Raw genomic sequence first — 25,664 nt, forward strand, 5'->3', positions numbered from 1 at the left:
AACTCTAAAGTAATTTATTTCGTTCTTTCTTTTTTCTCTCTCTGACACCCAGATTGGAGTGCAGTGGCACAATCAGGGCTCACTGCAACCTCTGCCTCCCAGGCTCAAGCCATTCTCCCACCTCAGCCTCTCAAATAGCTGGGACTACAGGCGTGCACCACCACGCCTGGCCAGTTTTTTGGTATTTTTTGTAGAGATGGGATTTCGCCATGTTGCCTAGGCTGGTCTCGAACTCCTGAGCTCAGGCAATCCACCTGCCTCGGCCTCCTAAAGTGCTGGGATTTCAGGCATGAGCCACTGCGCCCGGCCTAAAGTAATTTCTTACTCGAGATTATTTCAGGCTACTGTGTCCATGCACTGGGCAGTACAGCCTGGTGGGTAAGACAGCACAGTATTTTTTTTTTTTTTTTTGTCTGCTGGGTTTGAATTTTGTTTTAATACACGCAGTTTATTCTGTGCTTCACTTTCTTCATCTGTAATATGGAGATAATGGTATCTACCTATTAAAGTTGTGAAGATTCAATTAGATGAGTTGTATGAATAAATGTCAGCTGGTAGTTTAGTTTCGTTTTTTTGAGACGGAGTCTTGTTCTGTCGCCCAGGCTGGAGTGCAGTGGCGCAGTCTCGGCTCACTGCAACCTCCGCCTCCCGGGTTCAAGTTATTCTCCTGCCTCAGCCTCCCAAGTAGCTGGGATTACAGGCGCCCGCCACCATGCCCAGCTAAGTTTTGTATTTTTAGTAGATCCGGGGTTTCACCATGTTGGCCAGGCTGGTATCGAACACCTGAGTTCAGGTGATCCACTCACCTTGGCCTCCCAAAGTGCTGGGATTACAGGCGTGAGCCCCCGCGCCCAGCCAGCTGTTAGTTAATCAAGAAATTCGACTGCCTACTACTTAACCTGCACAGTTCTAGGTGCTGGGGAAACAGTGATGAACAAGACAAGATCCTTATCTTCAAGTAGCTTTTACATTTTAGTGGAGTAAAATGACAATAAACATTGAAAATAAATTTCAGAAAGTGCTGTGGAAAAACTTTACAACAGACACAGGAATAGATTTCATTTGACTAGTTCTCCCAGTTTCCAGAAAAGTCAAGGGTAGAATGTTAAAAGGCAACTCAGAGGAGGTGAATCTGTTAGGGCCTACGGTAATGCAATCCTGGTTTGTGGAATTCTGCAGGCTAGTGTGGGTAGGTTACAATTTTTTGGGGAGTTGTTTTTTACTTTGTTTGAAAACTCACTTCTTCCCGCTGAGCTTTTGATTAGGAGCTGAAGTTGAATCAGTTTGAAATTGTATTCTGGACCGGGTGCGGTGGTTCATGCCTGTAATCCCAGCGCTTTGGGAGGCCGAGGTGGGTGGATTGCTTCAGCCCAGGAGTTTGAGATCAGCCTGGACAAAATGGCAGAAACCTCATCTCTACAAAAAATACAAAATTTAGCCGGGCATGATGTTGTGAGTCTGTAGTCTCAGCTACTCAGGAGGCTGAGGTGTGAGGATCGCTTGAGCCCGGGAGGCAGAGGTTGCAGTGAGCCGAGATGCCACTGCACTCCAGCCTGGGCGACAGAGCCAGACTCTGTCTCAAAAAAAAAAAAAAAGAAAAGAAAAGAAAAGAAAAGAAATTGTATTCTGAATACAACTTCTAAAACACTATATTTACTTGCATTATATTAAACTGGTTTTATCCTGACCACAATTGCAGGTGGAAGATACCACTATTGTTCTATTTTTCTGGTAAGTAGAGTGAGCCATGTCTTGCCCAGGGTTACAGAGCTTGGAAAAGACGCCTCCTAAAAATCTGTAGGACCACCTTTGGTTTTCTTCCAGATTTTTTTTTGTCATCTCTTTTCCTCCACCCATTTCCCATCTGTCTAGCCATTCTTGCTCCGCTGGGCTTTTTCGCGAGCCTCTCCCCAGCTGCAGCCCCGCCCATCTCCTGGGGCGTGACCACCTGTCCAGGCCCCGCCCCCGTCCAACCGGCGGAGACCCGCCCCCTTTCCCGGACACCGGGCTCAGCGCCCGAGCGTGCGCGCGCGTCCTCGCTCGTCGCCCGGCTCGGCGTCGGGAGCGCGCTCTGTGTGGCCGCTGCCGCCATGTTGTTGTGGTTGTGAGAAGGCGGCGGCGGCGGCGGAGTAGCAGCCGGACGAGACGTCCCAGCGGCTCAGGCGCTGCCCAGCGCCGGCCCTGGCAGGGAGCCTGGTGGGGTGGCGGAGGGGGAGACTGTGCCGTGGAGGGCCTCGCCATGTCCTGCTGCCCGGTAAGAACCCCATCCCCGTCCTCCGTCTCCTCGGGGGGTGAGGAAGAGCTGGAGGAGGGGCCGGCCTCGGCCCCGGCCCTGGCCAGGCGGCTGTCACCCTCTGAGGAGGCAGCGCCCTGGGAGGGCTGGGGACTGCGTGCGGGGCCCGGGGAGGGGCGTCCCCGGCGGCTGTCGCCGCCAGGGGGAGGCGCTGGGTGTGGGAGTGGGAATGGGAGCTCGGCGGCCGAGCTCGGCCCGGACCCTAGATGCGGGGGAGGCGGGGTCCCGGGCTCGGGCTGCCTTCCCAGACCTGGCGGGGATGGGCCCGTGCGGCTCTGGGTGTGGGACGTACCCTCGGAACGCCCGGAGTTATTCCCACGAACTCCCGGGAGGTGGGTGTGCGCCCTTCGCCCCCTGCCGGGTCTGTGGCGGTCCATCGTTGCCGGATACTGGAGGTCAGGGGCCATGGGAGCCCCGGGGCGAACGGTGCGGGCCTGGGCCTTGTGGAAAGGAGGAGTGACCGCCCGATCGTGCAGCAGGGCATCCTCCTGACCTGGTAGTACTTAGGTGGGAAGGATGATTGGGGGCGGTTGGCGTAACTGAGGGAACCCTGGTCAGACTGCTCCGCAAATGATTACGGTGTTATTTCTCCGGTAGTAATTTTGCTTGATGTATGGCATTTCCGGACCCATAAGATGATACTGTAGGTTGTATTTTGGACTGGAAAACTTATGTCAAAATTATGGGGTAGATTTTATGGCCACATTAATAGACTCCCCTGGAGTTTGATAATCTCACTTGTGAGTTTTGGACATGGACTGCTATTACATATTGATGTTCAAATGTCCTTTCCAGACCCAGGCCTAAATTCTTACTGTTGTAGTATCTTGATTCTGACATCTATTTTTCCCCAACCCAAACAAACAAAACAAAACAAAACCCCAAAACCATATACTTTTCTAGTTAAGGTTCAACTTTCTCATATGTGAATGGTAATGCCATAAGAGGCCTGGGTTGAATTACAGGAGATTATTATTATTTTTTTCAATGTCAAATGTTTGTGATTTGTCCATGGAGAGGTGGTGGGGACCTTCCCCTTTCAGATTCAGGGCTGTTCAGTAGGACAGGAGACATTGATGGCATGCAGAAAGTCTTCCCTTTATAGGGCCTATGACTTGGGTAGGCTAGAAGAGCTTACAGAATGACACTTTTTTTTTTTTTTTTTTTTTTTTAAGACAGAATCTCGCTCTCCCGCCCAGGCCAAAGTGCAGTAGTGCGATCTCTGCTCACTGCAACCTCCGCCTGCCAGGTTCTAGCAATCCTCCCACCTTAGCCTCCCAAGTAGCTGGGATTACAAGTGTGCGCCACCACGGCTGGCTAATTTTTGTATTTTTAGTAGAGACGGGGATTTCACCATGTTGGCCAGGCTGGCCTGGAACTCTTGACCTCAAGTGATCCGCTTGCGTTGGCCTTCGAAAGTGTTGGGATTATAGGCGTGAGCCACTGCCGCCAGCCAGAATGACACTGTTTTGAGTAAACCCAGTATAGTATGTGATATTAAATTAAATTTGGAGGATTCTAGAATTTTAGATTGGCTGCCTATGAATACCTCTTTTGGCTCCAATTACTCCCTCATTTTCAGGTGACTCAGAGAACTTCAAGTGACCAGCACAGTGGTACAGCCCCGCTTGTCATTAATGACCAGCCATAAAAAACCCTGAGTTTCTCAGCTCATAGGCCAGGTTCTTCAGTGGTTGTCTAGTTTAAGGCTGGTCATTAGAAATATTATGGACTACCTAAATTCCTCGAACTCATGCAGGACCTGGTGAATAAAATCTCTGAGGATAGAGCCCGGGGATCTATCCTTACAAAGCTCCGTGAATGATTCTGGTCAGCAAGGCATGTGAACTTTTGCTTTAGATTGGGTATTCCAAAGAAGTCCCATTAATTATGACTTCTCAGGGTGCTTTTGTTTATAGATCTTTAAGAATTTAAGAGGTGGAGAAGGGGAAGCATGAGAAACTTAAAGAGATGCAAATTGAGCATCTCTTAAAATATAATGGATTTATGTAGGGGAAACAGATTTGTTGCCAAAAGTTAATTTGCAAACAAGTTATTAGGAACACACTTGATAAAATTAGATGCTGATTAATTGGAGATATACTGTATCCAGAGATATATTGAAGGATCCAGAGGAAATAAACAGAGAAGGAGAGGGAGTAAGTCGGCTTCTGGCTCATAAAGGGGTCCACTGAAGATGCTTCCCACCATCATGGTTGCTCCTAAACCATCTGACTCAGATTTCTAGTGGAGGGTAGGATGGGTGTGTTAGCAATCATTTGAGACCCGGGTTGTGAACCAGGAAGGGTTACTATGTATTGTGAAAAGTTCTTGAAATTTGCCGCAGGCCATGAGGAGTGGTAAAGTCAGTTTAAAAATCTGCTGTAGTTCTAGTTAACACGTTCACACCTTCTTCAGTAAAGTGGAATGCTGTTACCAAAGGAAGTATTCGTGTTTTAGAGGGGGATGTGGTGAAGGTTCTTACAAGTTTGGAAGAGGTGGAAGAAAATGTTGTTACAGTTGTGTAGAGTAGTGAAGGGCTTTGGTAAATATCCTGTCAAATCATAGAGTAGTATTTTTAGAGTTGCACCCAGCTGTCCATTAGAAGAGCCAGAGGCCTTGTCTGTTTTGTTCCCTGGTGTCCCCAGTACCCAGCGCAGTTATCAGCATATTCTGTGCCCTCAGATATTTTTTAATTAAGTGAATAGTATTGATATGGGAAAAAGAACAGTTATGGTGGTTTATAGCAGTGTTAGTTATTAAAAGCTACCTGATATTTTGCAATGGATTAAAGAGCCAATTTTTGATCAAATAGGGCTCTGGGTAGGAAAGAAAATGAAAATGAAGAGCCAGCTTTCAGTGCTTATTGTTTGGAATTTTTGAGATTCCTTTAAGAAATTGTTTTCTAAAGACTGTCATGAACATTATCGACTCCCCTAGTTTTTGAGTCTTAATGAATCTTAAGTGTTTCAGATGTTAGTGACTTTTTTAAGAGCCCAGTAAATGCAAAGGTAGTATAGAATAGTGGGAAGTTCTGGATTGACAGACATATATTCTGATTCCATCTGTGTCATTTATTGCTGTTGGGAATGTCACTTAACTTCTCTGGGCGTCAGTTTTCTCATATATACAATTAAGGGCCTATAGTCTTTGACCTCAAGTAGTTTCTCTAGCCTGATTCTGCAAATTTTTAATCATTTCTAATTATGTTATTTGGTATTCATCTCATATAGGTAGATGAACCTTTATTATTTAAAAGAAACAAGATTCTGTGTTGGGTTCTGCTTTTAGCTTATGGATTTTAGACATTGTCCAAAAGTGCTTCCGATGTTGAATGTATGTTGCAAGTGTTATGTAGAAAGAACATGCTTATGCTGTTGTAATTGGCTTAGTGTTGAAATCAAATTGGGTTTTACATTGGGAACTTCATAATTTAGTGTGAAGTCATGAGACTTGAGAATGGTTTGGGGGGAGTTTGTGCAATTTATATAGCTAGCTGTTTCTTACCACCTAATTCTGTAATTTTCTATGATGAATATATAGATAAATTTATAATCAGTGTAACATTGATTTAAGTTATAAGATGATATCAGATTCATACTGGATTGAACTAGAACTCCCAGTAACTTTAGAGGCTACCAAATTATTAACATGTCATTGCTATTTTTAATCTTAATTTTGTGATATCAATACTGATATGCTTTCATCTTTGCTTTTGTATCTAGAAACAATATACCTTTTAAGTTCATATTTGTATCAGATATTAAAAATGAAAATTGTAGCATGAAAGTGGGTAGATAGTAAATCTTGGGTTCAAGCCTGGGTTGTTATTCTTCATTACCCATGTTGTTTCTGGCAAGCTACATAACCCCCCTGAGCTCCAGTTCCCTCATTAGTGAAAGGAAGAAGAGCAACTTTTCTACTTTTCTAACAGACTGTGGATCAAACAATAGTGTATATGAAAAGCATTCTAAAAATGTAAGGGGCTGGTATTAGAATCGTATTGTATTAGAATCCTATTTTATGTCTTTGAAGAATTGGCTTGTGGAGCAGTGGTAAACCTAGTCTGTATTGTCAAGTGCAGAATTTACCAATATCACTGATATGGCAACAGAGAAGGTTTCTGCTTCTGTACTCTGGCTGGAGAAACCTTTCAGCACATGTATCCTGTCTGCTAGTCGGAATAGTCACAATGTTGCAGGGACTTCAGAGGAACCTGGGGTGTCTCACATTTATGCCAAGGTCTCTACTTGGAATAGACTTGGCTAGATTTCACCCATTTTCTTATGTTGGAGCAGTGGTAGAAGGTGGTAGGAGCAAGGAGTTCAGCACATTCTGTGTAAAGTTCTAAGGCTGTGTTTTTAAGTAGCAGGTGGCAGTGTCATAGGGTAATGAAATCGATGTACTTATTTAAAAAAGTATTTTCAGAAAGAATGTATCAGTACATTGCATAAAGTAAAAGTAAATATAGACACAGAGGTATTGTCTTGATGCTGATAGCTGCAGATATTCAGAATGATTCTGTTATAACAGATGGTAGCAAGCTTTTCTGATTTCACTTATGTGGGGTCTAAATCTAATTTCTTTAATAGTTAATGCTGTTTTGTTTTGTTTTTTTTTTTGGACACAGAATCTTGCTCTGTTGCCCAGGCTGGAGTGCAGTGGCACGATCTCGGCTCACTGTAACCTCTGCCTCCCGGGTTCAAGATTTGGGAAACTTTTGTTCTTTTTAAAAGATATTTTTATGTATGTATACTTGGTTGCCGTGTAAAATGTATTTTTTCTTTTTAAAAATTATAATTTTCATTTTTTGTAGAGACAGGGTTTTGCTACGTTGCCCAGGCTGGTCTTGAACTCCTGGGCTCAAAGGTAGTCCTCCTGCTTTGGCCTCCCAAAGTGCTGGGATTGTAGACATGAGCCACTGTGCCTGGCCTAAAAGGTTGTTTTTTCTTTTGGGTTTTGATAAAACTTTGTCGTCGTTGTTTGGGGACATAGTACTTGGGCAATGTGGATAGAATGACTGTCTATAAAATAGTAAGGCATGAAACAAACGAAAACAAAAAGAAAATTGTGAAGATGGGTTACCTTAAAGCTATTCTGTTAGTGGTGAAATACCTCATAGCTATGTTCTGAACTGTTGATTTAATGAACAAAGCACATGAACTTATGCTGTAATAATATTCTTAAGTACTCTTTTCCCTTAACATGGAGTATGGAGTACTTTAACCACAGAGGTATTGTCTTGATGCTGATAACTACGGATATTCAGAATGATTCTGTTATGACAGATGATAGCAAGCTTTTCTGATTTCACTTACCTGGGGTCGAAATCTAATTTATTAGTTAATACTTTTTTTTTTTTTTTTTTTGAGACAGAGTCTCGCTCTGTTGCCCAGGCTGGAGTGCAATGGCGCGATCTCGGCTCACTGTAACCTCCGCCTCCGGGGTTCAAGTGATTCTCCCTACCTCAGCCTCCCCAAGTCGTTAATACTTTTATAACTTAGTTGCAGAAGAGAAATATAAATTTATTTAGTTTTCAGAATTATTCATAGATTTATAATCTGGCAAAATATAAGGAAATTATAAGTATATTGATAAATCATGACATAACTGGCAAGAATTGGTATAAAGACAAGATGGTTATAACTTGAAATAGGGTTGTTATTTATTCTATGCCTATCATTTTTCCATGAGATAAACCAAATATTTAATTGTTTAGACTGATTCCACAAATGACATGGGAAGGCAGAGTGTTTATAAAGAGTTTTGGAAGTGATATCGGACAGTAATTTGGAGTTTTAACTTAATCTTATTTTAAATTTCAAAATGAAATTATTTCTGGTTATGAAAGCTACGGAACTTTTTTTTTTTTTTTTTTAGATGGCGTCTCGCTCTGTCACTCAGGCTGGAATGCAGTGGTGTGATCTCAGCTCACTGCAACCTCAGCCTCCTGGTTCTAGCAATTCTGCTGCCTTAGCCTCCTGAGTAGTTGGGATTACAGGTACCTGCCACCACGCCTGGCTAATTTTTGTATTTTTAGTAGAGACAGGGTTTCACCATGTTGGCCAGGCTGGTTTCGAACTCCTGACCTCAGGTGATCCGCCTGCCTTGGCCTCCCAAAGTGGTGGGATTACAGGCGTGAGCCACTGCACCTGGCCCAGAACAGTTTTAGTGTTTTTAAAAAAAAAAAGTAGAGATGACCTGTAATCCCATCTGGATGTAATGTTTGGTATTTTTGTTTTTTTCTTATACATATCTATTGAAATAATTTTAAAAAGAACAACTTTCCCTGTAAAATTGATATTCCCTTAATGAGCATTTAGTGTTTATAATATGGATGCATCATAGTTTATAGCAGTTCTGTGTTGTTAATGGATATTGTCAATTTTTCTCTTAAAGCAGTACTGTGATGAACTCGTTTGGACATTGAATTGCATTGAATTGTTCTATTATTTTATTATTTCCTTAGGATAAATTCTTTTTTTTTTTTTTTGAGACAGAGCCTCACTTTGTCGCCCAGGCTGGAGTGCGGTGGTGCGATCTAGGCTCACTGCAGCCTCTGCCTCCCGGGTTCAAGTGATTCTCCTGCCTCAGCCTCCTGAGTAGCTGGGCGTACAGGCGCATGCCACCACGCCTGGCTAATTTTTTGTATTTTTAGTAGAGACAGGGTTTCACCATGTTGGCCAGGATGGCCTCGATCTCCTGACCTCATGATCCGCCTGCCTCCGCCTCCCAAAGTGCTGGGATTACAGGCCTGAGCCACTGCACCTGGCCCAGGATAAATTCTTAAAAGTGGGTTTATTAGCTGGGCGTGGTGGCTCATGCATGTAATCCCAGCACTTTGGGAGGCCAAGGCGGGTGGATCACCTGAGGTCAGCAGTTCAAGACCAGGCTGGCCAACATGGTAAAACCCCGTCTCTACTAAAAATACAAAAATCAGTCGGGTGTGGTGGCGGGCCTCTGTAATTCCAGCTACTTGGAAGGCTGAGGCACAGAGAATCACTTGAACCCAGGAGGCAGAGGTTGCAGTGAGCCGAGATTAAGCTGCTGCACTCCAGCCTGGGCGACAGAGTGAGACTCAGTCTCAAAAGAAAAAAAAAAAGTGGGATTATTAGGTCAAATGGTACGTGTGTTTTAAATTTGGATATACTCAAGATGCCCTTTAGATAGGATGTCTATTTCAAATTCCCATCAACAGCGTATTAGTATTCAATTCCATATATTCTTGCTAGTGATTTGTCATCTTTAGCTTGTTGGGAGTTTAAAGTAGTTTGAAACAGTTTTCTGTTTCTTTTTCAGCATCAGGACTTAATTCCATAGCTTAACTCTTCGGAGGGAGCTGATAAAAATGAAAGATCAGTGACAAGGGAGTGGTGTAGACCAGTGGTCTTCAAACTTTTTGGTTGCTTACCCCATCACTAAAAAATTTTGAGCATTAAGCAGGTGCGGTACATGGTTCTGTGGTCCCAGCTACTTAGTTGGCTGAGGCAGGAGAATGTTTGAGGCCAGGAGTTCAAGGCTAAAGTTCACTGTGATTGTGCTTATGAATATAGCCACTGTACTCTAGCCTGGACAACATAGCGAGACCATCTCTTTAGAAAAAAAAAAACAGATGAGATGGGAAGAATGAAGTCAGAAAAAAAAAATTGATAGGACTTCGTGTTGTTGCTTTGAGAAAAGAGAAAAAGAAAAAAATTGAGCATCAATTCTTAATCCTTAGATATTTGATTTACAAATAATATATGTATAGTAACTGATTATTGTGGACTTTATAAAATACGAACAAAAAATCAACAAGGATGATAATTAAAAATAAAGTTCAGATATTTTCCTTTTTTACCCTGGGGTGTCTTGGTTACTCCTGGAGGTGTGCGTGTGCGTGTGTGTATGTATGTATGTGTGTGTGTATATATATTTAATATATATGTGTATACATTGTATATGTGTACACATAATATATAATATATATGTGTGTATATAACATATATATACGTGTATGTATAATATGTATATATTTTTGAGACAAGAGTCTTTTTCTGTTACCGAGGCTGGTGTGCAGTGGTGCGATCTTGGCTCACTGCAACCTCTGCCTCCTGGGTTGAAGTGATTCTTGCGCCTCAGCCACTTGAGTAGTTGGGATTACAGGTGTGTGCCACCATGCCTGGCTAATTTTTGTATTTTTTAGTAGAGACGGGATTTTGCCATGTTGGCCAGGCTGATCTGGAACTCCTGGCTTCAAGTGAATTGCCTGCCTTGGCCTCCCAAAGTGCTGGTATTACAGGTGTGAGCCACCGTGCATATGTTATACTTGCTTTGGATACTACTGCTTTAGACTCTTAAGGTTTAATATTGAGCATTTATAGATGCTTGTTTTTGGGCATTTCACTAGTTTTGCTGGTCCAGTTTAGTTGGATCATGAATACCTTTAAAATGTCCCATGCTAGGCTGGGCGCGGTGGCTCAGGCCTGTAATCCTAGCACTTTGGGAGGCCAAGGCAGACGGATCATGAGGTCAGGAGATCGAGACCATCCTGGCTAACACCGTGAAACCCGTCTCTACTAAAAATACAAAAAATTAGCCCAGCGTGGTGGCACGCGCCTGTAGTTCCAGCTACTTGGGAGGCTGAGGAAGGATAATCTCTTGAACCCAGGAGGCGGAGGTTGCAGTGAGCTGAGATTGTGCCACTGCACTGCAGCCTGGGTGACAGAGCGAGACTCCATCTCAAAAAAAAAAAAAAGTCCCATGCTCTTGAGAGTTGTATCTGCAATAAGGGTAAAAATAAATTTAAAACATCAGTTCAATACTTTTTGCATTGTTGAGGTGGCTGAATTTGAAAAGCACAAATCATAGGATAAGAAGCAATGTAAGTACTCTATTTCTTCTAGATATGAAGAATTAATATTTTGTAGAACATATTTTAAAAAATTATGTTTTTTGGAAAGCCGTTTGGCTATAATATGTGTCTCCCTGTTTTTTAAGAGTTAGGTCCTAGAGACTGAGTGAAGGGATGAATAATTGCTACTTGCTCTCCTTTGCTTTCAAAGTACCACAATTAACCTGTCACTAACTCTGTTTGGATTAGCCTGAGCCTATAACAAACTTTCCATGATGATTCTTAGATTAAAAGATAATTTTTTTCTTGAGTTAGAATAAGTTGCTTTTGATCTGTGGCTGCCTGCCCCCCAACCCCTATAAATTATGACATCAGGAAACAAGGCTTTTTGTATTAGAAAAAAATGGGGAAATTAATTTCAGTTATTTCATGTGGGTCATTGGCAGAGAAAGATAATACTAAAATCTTAGAGACTGTGAAAAGAGATTATATTAAGCAACTTGAGTGATTACTTTTTTGCCAGTTAAAAGAAATGAGATAATTTATATTGAAGGTGATTGCTATATACAGTGCTTTGCACAAAAGGCCACATATCTCTTTTTACCTTAGGTAACATGATGTATAAGCTACTTTCACATATATCTTCTTAGGTCATCACAAGGATTTGAGATCATCATTTAATCAGGACTGTTGTGACTTGCTTGAGACCCCATGCCTAGTGTTTGACATCATATTTCAAGAGGTAGACTGAAAGTTCTGCAGAAATAGGGACTGGTGGCTGTTCTCTCCCTTACTCCCTAGCAGTTAATACATTGCCTGGTACAGAGTAAGCTGTCAATATTTGAGGACTATTTAAACTCCTGCATATTTATTTACGCATGTAAATAAGTTATAGCATTGTAAAACCAACAGGTATATTTTCCGTAGTGAGATTGTTCCTTCATCTTATGTGCACAGAAAATATTTTCGTGGAAGAGGTCTTGAATTTTAGATCAACCTTTCACATATCCCTTTACTTTCTCTTAAGATACTTTCATGGTGACAAAAAAAATACTCTTAATGTCATTCCTTTCACTGTGTGTGTAACTCTTGTGGCAAGACTGTATATTTGTATGTATGTATTTCTTTATTTAGTAGGCTGCTATTTATAAAGGAAACATACTCATTAGTTGGTCTTTGCATACATAATGGTTCCCAAAACATGGACTCCATGGTTTGCTGTGAGTGAATGAAAAAGAGCAGGTATGATTCCCCTCACCTTTGTCATTCTCTCCAGTTTCTTGTACATATGGTTGACTTACTCAGCAGTAAGTGTAACTTCTTTACAATGAAGAAAATTAGTCTTCCAAAGAACTAGTATGCTACTTCCCGCTTGTTCTGCAGTATTTAAAATCCTGTTTGGTAAATGAACTAAGACACTTATATATAGAAGAGACCCTGGATGGCCATGAATGGAAATATTAGTAGTGATTAATTTCTGTCTTGGTGGGATAATGTGGCTTTTTTGCTTCTTATTCTTTTAGAGTTTCCCATTTTTCTACAACGAGCATGTATTACTTTTATACGTAGGAAAAACTGCTATTTTATTTTATTTTTTATTTTTTAAGATGGAGTCTCACTCTGTCACCCAGGCTGGAGTGCAGTGGCGTGATCTCAGCTCACTGCAACCTCCACCTCTTGGGTTCAAGCCATTCTCGTGTCTCAGCCTCCTAAGTAGCTGAGACTACAGGCAGAAGCCACCACAGCCAGCTGATTTTTTGTGTTTTTTAGAGATGGGATTTCGCCATGTTGGCCAGGCTGGTCTTGAACTCCTGACCGCAGGTGATCCGCCCATCTTGGCCTTCCAAAGTGCTGGGATTACAGGTGTGAGCCACCACGCTCAGCCAAAAACTGCTATTTTAAAGTCTTTATTATTCATTGGATGTCTTCTGAAGGTTTATGTCGCACTCACCATTGAGAAAGTGGGTGGTTAACTGGCTCCAGTTCCTAAGAGGAGTGGCAGCAGTAGGAAGTAGTATGGGAGGAGTGGGGCAGGTAAGCTGATTTGAACTTTATCATTGTGAACTCCACTATGACTAAAGACATTCTGGGATTTGATCACAATTAAACCCAAGAGGACTGAGCCATCTAGTTTTTTTTTTCTTAATAAGCTGATTGAGAATTATAAAAGACACCTTAAGAAAAACCAGTTTCTATGCACTCTGTAAACACAGAACTCAGCCCGAACTCCCAAGTTCTGTATCCGTGTGTGTGTGTGTGTGTGTGTTGTGGTATGTTTTAAATATCAAATGGAGTTGTGGCAACTCAGATGGGATATGGTTTATCTTAATACATCTAATATGAATTGGAAGATACTTAGGCAAACGATTTTTATTATGACAGTATAGGCTTATTGGAGTTTTGGTGTTAATATACAGCTGGGAGTTGAGCCGTTCTAAGTTTATATAGCCATCTGGTGATATTTTAGGAAGAGCTGTGTCACATATCCTCTAGAGTTTAAGTGATTAGAGCTTGTTGGCTTTTGCTGTTAGTTTACTGCACACTTGTAGTGTTTTAAATGCTTCTGTGAATGGATAACATAATTCAAAAAGGTTAGATTTCTGGGTTAAGACATTTGTTATTATCGGCCCTTACTTTATTCTTTTAAAGAGTAAGATTAGGCTGGATGCAGTGGCTCGTGCCTATAATCCCAGCACTTTGGGAGGCCAAGGTGGGCAGGTGAGGTCAGGAGTTTGAGACCAGCCTGGCCAACATGGCAAAACCCCATCTCTACTAAAAATACAAAAATTAACGGGGCGCGGTGGTGGGCATCTGTAATCCCAGCTACTCAGGAGGCTGAGGCAGGAGAATCACTTGAACCTGGGAGGTGGAGGTTGCAGTGAGCCGAGATCGTGCCACTGCACTCCAGCCTGGTTGACAGAGGGAGACTCCATCTCAAAAAAAAAAAAGTTGAAGAGCAGTTGAAATAATAAATGTAGGTACTGTTAGGTTGGTGCAAAATTAATTGTGGTTTTGGATTGTGAATTTTAAATCATTGTAACTAGGCCCAAACAGATCTTCATTTATCAAAATAGGAACTGTTACAATCAACACATTTTTGCCGATGAGAAATAAGTTTGTTTATACCTGTAGTATAAAAATCCATGCTTTGAGATTCGATGAACTCTTGGAAAGCATTTTCTGCATCCTGCTGGTTGTGGAAGCATTTTCCCTGCAAAAAATTTTCTAGATATTTGGAAAAGTGGTAGTCGGTTGGCGAGTGGTCAGTTGAATATGGTGGATGAGGCAAAACTTCGTAGCCCAATTCAACTTTTGAAATGTTGGTTGTGCAACGTGTTGTCGGGTGATTGTGGAGAAGAATTGGACCCTTTCTGTGGACCAGTGCTGGCTGCAGGCATTGCAGTTTTCAGTGCATCTCATCGATTTGCTGAGCATACTTCTCAGATGTATTGGTTTTACTGGGATTCAGAAAGCTGTAGTGGATCAGACCAGGAGCAGACCGCCAAACAGTGACCATGACCACTTTTTGGTGTAAGTTCGGCTTTGGGAAGTGCTTTGGAGTGTCTTCTCGGTCCAGCCACTTAGCTGGTCATCACTGTTGTTGTATAAAATCCACTTTTTGTCGCACATCACAATCCAACCAAGAAATGGTTCGTCGTCGTTACGTAGAATAAGAGAAGACAACATTTCAAAACGACAATTTTTAAAATTTTCGGTCAGCTCATGAGGCACCCACTTATCAAGCTTTTTCACCTTTTGGCTGGGCGTGGTAGCCCACGCCTGTATTCCCAGCACTTTGGGAGGCAGAGGTGGGCAGATCCCTTGAGGCCAGGAGTTCAAGACCAGCCTGGCCAACGTGGTGAAACCCCATCTCTACTAAAAATACAAAAATTAGTTGGGCATGGTGGCGGGCATGTGTAATCCCAGCAACTAGGGAGGCTGAGGCACGAGAATCGCTTGAACACAGGAAGTAGAGGTTGCAGTGAGCCCACATTACACCACTGCACTCCAGCCTAGGTGATAGAGTGAGACTCCATCTCAAAAACAAACAAACAAAAAAAACTTTTTCACCTTTCCAGTTGGCTTCAATTGCCTGCCAAACAAGGGTAGAATGGTCGACATTGAGTTCTTCGGCAATTTCTCGTGTAGTTGTAAGAGGATCAGCTTCGATGATTGCTCTCAGTTGGTCATTGCCAACTTCTGGCTGGCCACTACACTCCTCATCTTCAAGACTCTCGTCTCCTTTGCAACACTTCTTGAACCACCACTGCACAGTTTCTGGGCCAGATGTGTAGTTGATGTTGTGAGTTGTCTCCACTGCTTCACGACCCATTTTGAACTCAAGAAAATCACTTGAATTTGCTTTTTGTCTAACATAATTTCCATAGTCTAAAAAAAAAAGCAAAAAATACGTTATTAGCAAGAAAAGGCAAGAAATGTGCATTAAAATGATGTATAACATAACCACATTTATTTAAGAGTGTATTCCAGTATTAAGTGGCAAATTTCAACAGTGCAAAAACTGCAATTACATTTGCACCAAACTAATAATATAATTTTTTTTTTTAGTTAAAAATTTTATAGTACAGAATAACAGGCTTGTCACACACACACACACACACACACAGATCCCCTATAGAATCTACAAAGCCTGTCTCTGAATTCCACAACCTTGGCTTATTTTTTTAAAGTAAAATTTAAATATTTAAAAAATTTAGAAAAATATGGAGAATAATTTAACAAACACCATGTACTAATTCAGTAGATTTTTTTTCTTTTTCTTTTTCTTTTTTTTCTTTTTTTTTTGAGTTGGAGTGTCGCTCTGTCGCCAGGCTGGAGTGCAGTGGTGGAATCGGCTCACTGTAACCTCTGCCTCCTGGGTTCAAGCGATTCTCTACCTCAGCTTCCCGAGTAGCTGGGACTACAGGTGCACGCCACCACGCCCAGCTAATTTTTGTATTTTTAGTAGAGACAGGGTTTCACCATGTTGGCCAGGATGGTCTTGATCTCTTGACCTTGTGATTGGCCTGCCTTGGCCTCCCAAAGTGCTGGGATTACAGGCGTGAGCCACCATGTCCAGCCCATTCAGTAGATTTAATAGATGCTGACATCTTGTCAGATTTGCTTCAAAGGTGTATTTAAGTATGTTTTTATTTATTTATTTATTTATTTTTGAGACGGGCTCTCACTCTGTTGCCCATACTGATGTGCAGTGGCACAATCTCTGCTCACTGCACCCTCCATCTCCCAGGTTCAAGTGATTCTTGTGCCTCGGCCTTTTGAGTAGCTGGGATTACAGGAGCTCGTCACCATGCCCGGCTAATTTTCTTATTTTTAGTAGAGACAGGGTTTCACTATGTTGGCCAGGCTGGTTTTGAACTGGCCTCAAGTGATCTGCCCATCTTGGCCCCCCAAAGGGCTGGGATTACAGGGGTGAGCCACTGTGCCTGGCCTGTATTTGCTTTTAAAAATTAAAATATGCATACGGTTGGAGTCCCTTTTGTCATCCTCTTAGATCGTATTTTCGTATGCAGAAGTTATTTATCTTTTTAGCTCATGCACTTATATTCTTCCTACAAATATCTATATATATTTTATGTAGTATTGGGTTTCAAATTTATGTGATATTTTAGTACATACTTTCTATAATTTGAAAAATGACATGTTGATATATGTGTATTATTATTATTATTTTTTGAAACAGAATCTTGCTCTGTCACCCAGGCTGTAGTACAGTGGCACAATCTTGGCTCACTGCAACTTCCGTCTCCCAGGTTCAAGTGATTCTCGAGCCTCAGCCTCTCGAGTAGCTGGGATTACAAGTGTGAGCCACTGCACTTGCCTTACTTCATTAATTTTAATAGCTGTATAGTATTCAGTCATATGAATGAATAGTTCACAATTTTAGTCCTTTATTGATAGTTGTTTTCAACAAATATACAAAGGTAAACTTTTTCCTCAAATTGGGTCAAGCTATATATATTGTTCTAAATTAGCTCTTTTTCTCCCAATAATAATAGTGTGCAGGTTTGTTACATGGGTATATTGCATGAGGTTTGGGGTACAATTGATCACATCACCCAGGTGGTAAGCATAGCACCCACTAGATAGTTATAAGTTTTTTGAGACAGGGTAGGTCTCTGTCCCTCAGGCTGGAGTGCAATGTTGCGATCACTGGTCACTGCAGTTTTGACCGCTTGGGCTCAGTCCATCCTCCCAGCTCAGCCTTCTGGGTAGCCGAGACTACAGTGTTGGGCCACCATTCCCTGCTAATTTTTGTATTTTTTGTAGAGACTGGGTTTTGCCCTGTTACCCAGGCTGCCTCGAACTCCTGGACTCAAGCAATCCACCCACCTCAGCCTCCCAAAGTGCTGGTATTATAGGCGTGAGCCACCGTACCCAGCTCCTAGTAGGTAGTTTTGAACCTTCACGCCTTCCCATCCTCTCCTCTCTGTTAGTTCCCTGAATCCCATGTTTATGTCCATGTTTACCCAATGTTTAGTTTAGAATGATGATCTCCAGCTGCATCATGTTGCTGCAAAGGACATGATTTTGTTCTTTTTTATGGCTGCAGCGAACCTTTGGGTAAAGAAAATTTACAAAAATTTCTCACATCTTTTTTTTTTTTTTTAATGAAAGTAAGTAGTAGTAATCCATAGTTCAGATCTACTTTATAAGTGAGTCACTGATAGAGACAGTAGTTACACATTTTATAACATTACCTTGATGGGACAAATTTTTCTTGTTTTGTTTTTGTTTTACTTGAGTTAATTTGGATGAGACTTTCTTGAATTACTTACATTTATAGCGTTTACCTCCAGTGGGGTTGAGATGAGGAGCCTTCAATCCAACAAAGTTGTATACATGCATTCATGGAGATGACATTTAGGCTATTTAATCAGGAAACACTCATACTTGTCCACATGTAGATAGTCCTATTCTTTGGAAATTTCGCTATGTTGCCCCTGCTGGTCTTGAACTCCTGAGCTCCAGTGATCCTCCCACCTTGGCCTCCCAGAGTGCTGGGATTATAGACGTGAGCCATTGTGCCCAGCCAGAAATATGATTTTAATTCCATAGTATATAGTATATGTTATTGTGAGTAGAATATGTTTATTCTGTAAGTAGCAAATTGACTCCTTCAACAGTTTTAATAGTTTTCTAGTTGTTTTGTCTTTAGTTTCCCAGGCAAATAGTGCTGTTGTCTTCAATCACAGTATTGATTAGTTCATCCCATTCTTCATATTGATCATTGTTTTTGGATATTAAATAATACTACTGTAATAATTAAGAAAGATGGAAAGCCTCACCAATTTGCATGTCATTCTTGTGCAGGGACCACGCTAATCTTCTCTGTATTGTTCCAATTTTAGTATATGTGCTGCTGAAGCGAGCACTCCATTTCTGTAAAGCTTAAAAAAATGGACAAAACTAACAGATGGGAATGGAAATCAGAATAATGGTTATCTTTGGTGGTGAGGACAGGGGAGATTGTAGGTATGCTGCTAATGTTCTGTGTCTTGATCTGGATCTTGATTTCATGGTTGTGTTCAGTTTATGAGAATCATCGAGTAGTAGACTTAGGAAAGGTGCACTTCTTTGTATGTATATTATACCTCAGTTAAAAACTTTTGCCTCGCAAAATTTTAAAGAACGTAATCTGCTGAGTTCGTCGTCTTTTAGCTTTTGATGTAACTTTTCCACTACTTCTCTTCATATGTGAATACACTTAATGATAAGCCATTTAACCTTTTTGTTATGATATAAAACAAACATACAGAAGAGTGCACAAATCAAATGTATAGCTTAATGAAATTTTAAAATTATTAAATTGGAGGTTTTTTGGGGTACGTTATACCTGTGTCTTTGTTAGGAGGGAAGGAGTTGATGGAGGGCTAAAAATTCTGGAGAGGACAAAGTTTTAAGGAATCTCAGAACACCAAAACCTCATCTTGGCTCTGCCTTCACATTATTGTTTCTTTGGGTAAGTCATTTAACTTATTTAGACTTCACTTTTTTTTGTATAAGAGGTATAATACTTAACGTTTCTTTTGCAAACTGAATTAGGTAGGTGAAATTCACGTAAAATAATAGGAATATAGAGTACTGTTACTAAATAGGTCTTTATTTAGGCCATTGAATTTGGGCCACTTACCTTACAGAGCAGAATTGTGGGATACAAAGACTACACAGCTGGTGATTATTGATATCATTCATTTATATTAGGTTAGTATTGAGGCTTAGTTAACTATGCCAGGCACTACCCTGTGATTTATTATAATACATGTATTAACTCATTTAATAGTCTAGGATTATTCCCAGAGGTAGGTAAAATTATCCCAATTTTACTGATGAGACAATTGAGGCAAAATTAAGTTAAATAATTTGCCTAGGTGGGTTGAGTTCTTGAGCCTGTGCTTTAAAAAAAATTTTTTTTTGAGAAAGGGTCTCACTCTGTCACCCAGGGTGGAGTGAGTGGCGTGATCTTGGCTCACTGCAGCCTCTGCCTTCAAGGCTCAAGTCATACTCCTGCCTCATCCCCCTAAGTAGCTGGGACTACAGGTGTGTGCCACCACACCTGGCTAATTTTTTTGTGTATTTTATAGAGATGGGGTTTTGCCACTGGACTCAAGTGGTTTGCCTTGGCTTCCGAAAATGCTGGGATTACAGGTGTGAGCCACGGCGTCCGGCCTAAGCCTGTGCTCTTTTTTTGCTATACTGCCTAGTTATGTGAAAATACGTAAAGACTTTTAGGCAAATGTTAAGATTTTATAATAATCTGTTAGAGAGTTTTTGAAGTAAAAATTTTGGTATTTTGAATCAAAATTAGGAGAAGAGTCTCATTTGTTTTGACCATGATGATTCTGGAAAAGATTGATGTTAATATTTATTACTTGGGCTTTATTCCCTTAATTTTCTCCTAAAATGACTAGGATGTAAGCACTAGGTAGTTTTCTTTAAGAATATATATATATGTATTTTAATATTAAAGGATTTTGTGACTAATTTACAAATATTGTTTAATTTTTAGGCAAAATGTTAATGGAAGGGAGTTTTCAAACTTGGAGGCAGATCAGACCAAAGTTTAGTGTTCTTGCTTCGGTGGTTTAAGCAGCATCTATTTGGTCTTGGTATTAGAGCAATAATTAAGATTCTTTCATATGTATGGTTGAAAATTATTTTTATTAAGGTATGTTTGAGTATGGTTCTGTGAGGTTGGGAAACACATGTAGTTTTGCAACCACCATGATCAAGATACAAAGTAGTTCCTCAAAAAATTTCCTCATGACCCTTTCTATAGTCAGCCCATTTCCTCACCTCTAGTCTCTGGCAACCACTGATCTGTTTTTTCTCTGTTGTATTGTCTTTTTTTCAGAATTTCCATGTAAACAAAAATCATGCAGTATTTAGCCTTTTTGTTTTAATTTTTGTTTGTTTGATAGAAATGGGAGGTCTTGTTATATTGCCTATGCTGGCCGCAAGCTCCTGGTCTCAAGGGATCCTCCTGCTTGACTCAGTATGTGACTTCTTGAGACTGACATCTTTTATTTAACCTAATGTATTTTGAGATTCATCCATGTTTTTATGTATCAGTAATTACTTTCTGTTGTTTAGGAGCATTCCATTGTGTGGATGTACAACAACTTCTGTGTTCATTCCCCAGTTCATTTGGGTTGTTTCCAGTTTTTGGTAATTACAAATAAAAGTGCCATAAAACCATTGATGCATGCATACATACACATGTGCCCATGTATTTTTTTTTATGGTTTAAAAAAATATGGTGCCTAGAACTTTTATAACTTTATTAGAGAACCTGAAAAAGCTGGTGATTTTCACAGAACATTATAAATTGCTTGGTAAACTTCATCCCTAAAAAAGCCCACTCTGGAATGAGAATAATCTGTTTGTATAAATAATCTTATAATATAAACTGTAAGTCATTAGAATTTTTTTAAATTAAGTACACACACATACTTGTTAAATGGGTAAATTTATATATAAAACTCCTTAGTGCATAATTTCATATTTTATGTTTTTAGTAGCTTTTAAATTGTCAATCATTGACTTTTTTGTTCCTCTAAGTAGTAGAATGGTTATATAATTGGTTATGAAAGTTTTTTTTTTTTTTTTTTTTTTGAGACGGAGTCTCGCTCTGTCGCCCAGGCTGGAGTGCAGTGGCGCGATCTCCTGTCTCAGCCTCCTGAGTACCTGGGACTACAGGCGCCCACCACCACGCCTGGATAATTTTTTTGTATTTTTAGTAGAGATGGGGTTTCACGATATTGGCCAGGCTGGTCTTGAACTCCTGACCTTGTGATCCACCTGTCTTGGCCTCCCAAAGTGCTGGGATTACAGGCGTGAGTCACCGTGCCTGGCTGGTTATGAAAGTTTGTAAGTAAAAAATAACTGGGAAAAATTTTAGCACTACAGAATTCCTTTTTCTTCTCCTCTCCTCCCCTCTCCTCCCCCAAGATGGCTGGAGGTATTAATATTGATAAGCAGAGTTTCATGTGAATAAGACATAAAACTTAGGTTGATTACCTATGTTAATAAATTATCTTCTTTGTTCCTATGTAGTGAGCTTTCTTTTTGCAGCAATCTGAGGCCAAGAGAAATAGATGAGACCTTTTTACCTTAGAAAAGAGATTGCAGGCTGGATGTGGTGGCTCATGCCTGGAATCCTAGCACTTTGGGAGGCCGAGGAGGGCAGATCACTTGAGGTCAGGAGTTCGAGGCCACCGCCTAGGCAACATGGTGAAATCTTGTCTCTACTAAAAACACAAAAATTATCTGGGCGTAATGGCATGTGCCTGTAATCCCAGCTACTTGGAGGCTGAGGCATGAGAATCACTTGAACCCAGGAGGCGGAGGCTGTAGTGAGCCGAGATTGTGCCAGTCCACTCCAGCTTGGGTGACAGAATGAGACTCCATCTCAAAAAAATAAAATAAAAATAAAAAAGAAAAGAGTTTGCAGGCCATTTTTGCAAGTTAATTTTTTGAGGTTCCAGTTCCAACCCTGAGTCAGACTACAGAGGCCATAGGTGGTTTGACGTTTCAGAGAATAGCAGTGTTTTTAATTTTCTTTTTTTCTTTTTCTTTCTTTCTTTCTTTTTTTTTTTTTTGGGACGGGGTCTTACTGTCATCCAGGCTGGAGTGCAGTGGTGCAATCATGGCTCACTGCAGCCTCAACCTCCTGGGCTCAGGTGATCCTCCCAACTTAGCCTCCCGGGTGCTGGGACTGTAGGAACATGCCAACACGCCTGGCTAATTTTTGTGGGTTTTTTTGCATGTACGTGGAGATGGGGTTGTGTCATGTTGCCCATCTTGAACTCCTGGACTCAAGAGATCCGCCTGCCTCAGTCTCCCGATGTGCTGGGATCACAGGTGTGAGCCACCTTGCCCAGCCATTTCTTTTGTGTAGTATGGAATCTTAGTTTAAGCCCTCAGTTTAAATGTATTATATAATTGAGGTGCTAGGTGTACAGAGGTACTAGAACTACAGAGCTTTTCTCATTAATGTACGTTCCTTCTGATGTTGAATATTTAGAAAACTGAATATTGTGTTTGGAGCCAAGGGATATTACACTTGAAATATGGTCATTTGGTGAACAGGTATCTCATTTGTAGGCTATCATTATTTTTGGTGAACAGGTATCTCATATGTAGGCTATCATTAATTTTGGCAGTTTCACATTAAAATACCTGCCTGGAAATACCTGCCCAGTTTTGCCAGTAATGGGAATTGCAGGTTAACCGTTGGTCATCTATATGTGGCTCTATGATGTGGACAAGACTTATAGCTCTTTACTTTAACTGAGACAACAATGTTGGTGATCCAAGTCTAGAATTCCAGGATAGGGTTGCCAAAATTAACACCATGGGAGTATGGAGGTAGCAACTGTGGGATTAGTAATACAAATAGAATTTTAATTAGCTTTATCAGTTGCACACTTAATCTTCATTGCTACCTTGTGAAGTAGGCACGGCAGGCTATATATTGTTACTTCTACTTTACAAGTAAGTAAATTGTGTTTCATAGCTGTCAGGACTTACCTGAGGTTGCACTGCTAGTGAGTAGCTGAAATAGTACTTGAGTCCAGACATCAGGTTGGATGCTGTTTCCACTTTTGCAGTTTACTGTCGTGAATAAGAGCTCAGGCTTGGGTTTGAATTGTGGTTCTACCACTTACCTGTCTGTGATCTTGGGGAAGTTCTTTAACTTCTCTGAGTCTCAGGTTTAAAATGGGGATAACAATAATACCTCTTAGGGCTCTTGTGAGATTTCAGCAAGTGCTTATAATATTAGATAACCAATAGTAAGCACTCAGTATTTGCTAATTGTGGTTGTTTCTACTGTTATTAAAGTGATAACAACACTACAGTTACACATCCTCTTTCCCCTAAGGATCTGTGTTAAGAGTTGAAAGACAATAAATGTAAGAAGCAAAAATATTCAAAGATGATAGAATAAGTAGCAAGGGGAGTTGATTTTAGCAGGAAGATGGACAATGTTCAGAGGGGTATGTGTGTGTGTTGTGTGTATGTGTGTGTCTTGGTTTTAAACATGGTAGCAGTTAGACAATTAAGTTACAAGTGTGTTAGACAGTTGGAGCTTTAGGACAGGGTTGAGTAGGAGGACCAGTGTTGGAGGAAAACTTTTTAATCACCATCACAGATGGCATATGGAAATTTACATTTCTACCAAGATTTAAACATACCAATTTGCTATCCTCTGTTATGGTTCTTAGAGCTATTGTTACATCAGAATGGAGTAAGAAGCTTATCATACATTTTTCATTTTTAGTGGTTATACAGAGAACAATACAGAAAGTCAGCATATATCCTACTACAGTTTATCCTTGGTATACTTGGGGGATGGGTTCCAGGACCCCCACATACACCAAAATCTGGGCATACTTAAGTCCCCCAGGTGCCCCTGTGGAACCTGCCTATATGAAAAGCTAGCCCTTGGCCTGCTGTATATATAGGTTTCACATCCCGAGAATACTTTTTCCATCCACATTTGGTTAAAAGAAATCCGCACATGAGTGGACCTGTGCAGTTCAAACCCCTGTTGTTCGAAGGACAACTGTGTAAATAAAAGGGTGGTCCCTCTCCTTAAAATTTCATAGTTGATACTTGTATCATAGTTGATATATAGTAGTTGATGCTATGAAAATTTCATAGTTGATAAAGTTTCATAGTTGAGCCCTTTTACCATGTGTGTAAGTCTTAAGGGCTAGGGAATTCAGAAGTATAAGTTACAGGGTTGTATCTTTTGGTGCTTGAGTCCTTTCCTTTGGATAAGGTACTTCCTTGATGTAAGGTAATGTTCTTTCAAGCATTTTAAATTAAATGAAGTTGTTTGAATTTACTTGTTGGGGAATATCTTGCCTTTAATATAATAGCTGCTATGTGGAATTATGTATTTTATGTATTCGGTGTTTTTGAACTTGCATCTTTTATTACTGTATTTTTACAGCTTTCCCCATTTTGGATATTAAAACAATTTTATGGGGTTTTGGTGCATATTTTAAATTTGTGCACTAAACACTTGCAAAAGCATATTTTAAATTATGGCAAGTTTCCTAAACCTGTTAACCTTTTATATATTAGCTGTTATATATTAACTTTTTTCAAAGTCATTATATATCCTTTTACTGACAAATGTCAAACAAGTTCTGAGCATCTGAAAGTCTAGATTCATCCAGAGTTTGCTCAGGATGGCATTTTTTCTTTTGAGATGGGGTTCTCACTGTGTTTTCTACGCTGGCCTTTAACTCCTTGGATCAAGCAGTCCTCCTGTCTCAGCCTGCCAGGTAACCGGGACTAGGTGTGTACCACTGTGCCAGGCTTGTTTTCAAAGTTCAGAGGAAAAACTTTGGTGTCTTCTAAAGAGACCAGTACCGTACACGAATATATTTGTCTCACATTTATCCGTCCGTCTGTCTGTCTGTCTGTCTGTCTGTCTGTCTGTCTATCTATCTATCTATCTATCTATCTATCTATCTATCTATCTATCTATCTATGACGGAGTCTTGCTTTGTTGCCCAGGCTGGAGTGCAGTGGTGCAATCTTGGCTCACTGCAATCTCCTCCCGGGTTCAAGCAATTCTCCTGCCTCAGCCTCCCTAGTAGCTGGGATTACAGGCGTGTGCCACCATACCTGGCTAATTTTTTTTTTTGTATTTTTAATAGAGACGGAGTTTCACCATGTTGGCCAGGCTGGTCTCCAACTCCTGACCTCAAGTGTTCCATCTCCCTCGGCCTCCCGAAGTGCTGGGATTATAGGGATGAACCACCATGCCTGGCCTGTCTCACTTTTTATACCCTGAAAGCATTATTACTGTCCATTATTTTATTCAGAGCTAGGAGCTTTTTCATTCCTGTACTGTGGAACTACTTGAGTTGCCCTATATCTACTCCCCCTTTCCCCATTCTGAACATTGTTTCACCTTATAAAAATTAAAAATTTGGCTGGTGTGGTGGCTCATGCCTGTATCCCAGCACTTTGGGAGACAGAGGCAGATGGATCACT

General features: G+C 40.8%; 1 protein-coding gene and 1 non-coding gene across 12 annotated transcripts in view; one reads left to right on the forward strand and one right to left on the reverse strand.

Moving 5' to 3' along the window:
- Positions 1-1,986: 1,986 nt before the first annotated feature.
- MTMR3 (myotubularin related protein 3) overlaps positions 1,987-25,664 on the forward strand; it is a 144,791-nt gene continuing 121,113 nt past the window's right edge. For 4 of the 11 annotated variants that reach the window (XM_009438152.5, XM_001138269.6, XM_001137834.6 and 1 more), the window contains exon 1: positions 1,987-2,254. The gene's annotated coding sequence lies outside the window, so the exon portion shown is untranslated. The remainder of the gene's footprint in view (positions 2,255-25,664) is intronic. The other 7 variants (XM_054675806.2, XM_063808127.1, XM_063808128.1 and 4 more) reach the window with 3 other exon arrangements.
- On the reverse strand, positions 18,417-18,523 carry LOC112206789 (U6 spliceosomal RNA). The gene has a single exon (XR_002941260.2). It is a non-coding gene; the product is annotated as a U6 spliceosomal RNA (small nuclear RNA).

This window comes from Pan troglodytes, chromosome 23, assembly GCF_028858775.2.
Source record: "Pan troglodytes isolate AG18354 chromosome 23, NHGRI_mPanTro3-v2.0_pri, whole genome shotgun sequence".
NCBI lineage: Eukaryota > Metazoa > Chordata > Mammalia > Primates > Hominidae > Pan > Pan troglodytes.